We start from the raw sequence: 2300 nt of genomic DNA, 5'->3' as shown, positions 1-2300 counted from the left end.
GTAGTAAAGGGAAAGTCTGTCCAAATGATATAGATTTCATCTCTCTGTGCGGGACACGTTCAATCCTATTTTAAATGCAGGAAAATTAACTCAACAGTTTATTGTGGATTCATATTCAAAAATGGAGGCCAATTGGATAAATTTCATCAAAGCAAACCAATCTAAGTTGAGAGTTGAAAAATATAGTGGTTTCATGGATTATCTCAAATTTAGATCTGAAAATGACAATGTGCCGATTGGTAAAATGATAATACTTCCATCATCTTTTGAGGGTAGTCCCAGAAATATACAGCAGCGATATCAGGATGCTATGGCAATTGTAATGAAGTATGGCAAGCCCGATTTATTTATAACCATGACATGCAACCCCAAATGGGCAGATATTACAAACAATATACAACGCTGGCAAAAAGTTGAAAACAGACCTGACTTGGTAGCCAGAGTTTTTAATATTAAGCTGAACGCTCTTTTAAATGATATATGTAAATTCCATTTATTTGGCAAAGTAATAACTAAAATTCATGTCATTGAATTTCAGAAACACGGACTGCCTTACGCTCACATATTATTGATATTCGATAGTGAGTCCAAATTACGTTCAGAAGATGACATTGAGGAAAGCCGGAACTCACTCTCAGCCTGGGGTCCTAGGGAGCTGGCATCCGCCATCATGGTGAGGAAGCTTAAGTTCCATGAGCAGAAGCTGTTGAAACAGGTGGACTTCCTGAACTGGGAGGTCACTGATCACAACCTGCACAAACTGCGCGTGTTGCAGCGGCACGAGGACTACACGCGCTACAATCAGTTGAGCTGATCTGTGCGGGAGCTGGTGCGACGCCTGGGCGACCTGCCTGAGTGTGACCCGTTTTGCGTCCGCGCCTCGGCTGCGCTGCTGGACAAGCTGTATGCCCTCGGGGCCTGGTGCCCACGCACAGCTCTGAACTCTGCTGCGACTTCATCACGGCCTCGTCCTTCTGCCGCCGCCGCCTGCCCACCGTGCTCCTTAAACTGCGCATGGCACAGCACCTCCAGGCCGCCGTGGCCTTCCTGGAGCAGGGCCACGTGCGCATGGGCCCCGACGTGGTCACCGACCCCGCCTTTCTTGTCACACGCAGCATGGAGGACTTCGTCACCTGGGTTGACTCGTCCAAGATCAAACGACACGTCCTGGAGTACAATGAGGAGCGCGATGACTTCGATCTGGAAGCCTAGCTGTCTTTCCTCCCCACCCTGTCACCAGTGCTGCATTTTATAGATGGGGAAGCTGAGACCGGATGCTGGAGATTCTGTGAATGCGCTTTCCCAAGAATGTGTCAACCAATCGTCGTTCCTTAAGAACTTGGCTCCTTAGCTGCTGGCCATGCTTACAACCAAAGGGTACACCCCTGTTTTCTGAAAATTTTCTTAGCCCTTGGACTGTTGATAAATGGCTGCCATGAAACAGTGGGAAGCGGTTTTGTGCTGCGCTAGGAATTGTTAGATTCTTGTACTTTTAATATTGTAGTGTGAAAGCAAGAACTTTGCGCCCACCCCCGCTTTCCCCTTATTATCTCATAGCAGGACAGTTCATTTAACTCGAATTCTTGCTCCTGGTGATTAACTTGTGTACGACCATGGAGAATTTGGTTTTAAGTTTTCATAAAATGGGGTGAGAGTTTAGTGTTTAAAGGAATGCTTTTTTAATGCCAATAAATAATTCAACTGCTTTGTAAGTGCAAAATTTTGCCTGTCTGGTTTTCTCACAGAGTCATATCTGTAGTTCTTCTTTGCTCAAGAACCCAGAGAAAAGGAGCAGGGTCAAGGATCAGTAGCTGCCTGTCTGAGTCCTGCAACAGGGAGGACATGTGAAGCAGGGTTTTGTACAGGGCTGGGCAAATTTGTGAGTTTACCAAACCCTTCCTGGGAAGGAGTGTTTAAGCAGAGCTCTCCCCCCCCAGGACTTCCTGTTGATATTCCAGCCCTAGGAAACACCATATTAGAGGGCTGAAGTGTTTGCCTAAGGAAATTATCACCCTGTAGCTTGACCATTTAGCACAGTGGTTCTCAACCTTCCTAATGCCGCGACCCTTTAATACAGTTCCTCATGTTGTGGTGACCCCCAACCATAAAATTATTTTCGTTGCTACTTCATAACTGTAATTTTGCTACTGTTATGAATCATAATGTAAATATCTGATATGCAGGATGTATTTTCATTGTTACAAATTGAACATAATTAAAGCATAGTGATTAATCACAAAAACAATATGTAATTATATATGTATTTTCCGATGGTCTTAGGCGACCCCTGTGAAAGGGTC

General features: G+C 45.0%; 1 pseudogene; it reads left to right on the top strand.

Moving 5' to 3' along the window:
- The first annotated feature begins 615 nt into the window (after positions 1-615).
- Positions 616-1720, top strand: LOC102247311 (annotated as a pseudogene).
- Positions 1721-2300: the final 580 nt, after the last annotated feature.

Source organism: Myotis brandtii, unplaced genomic scaffold, assembly GCF_000412655.1.
Source record: "Myotis brandtii unplaced genomic scaffold, ASM41265v1 scaffold1184, whole genome shotgun sequence".
In the NCBI taxonomy this organism is placed as follows: domain Eukaryota; kingdom Metazoa; phylum Chordata; class Mammalia; order Chiroptera; family Vespertilionidae; genus Myotis; species Myotis brandtii.
Note: the sequence above shows the minus strand (reverse complement) of the source record. Positions and strands in the feature narration are given on the sequence as shown.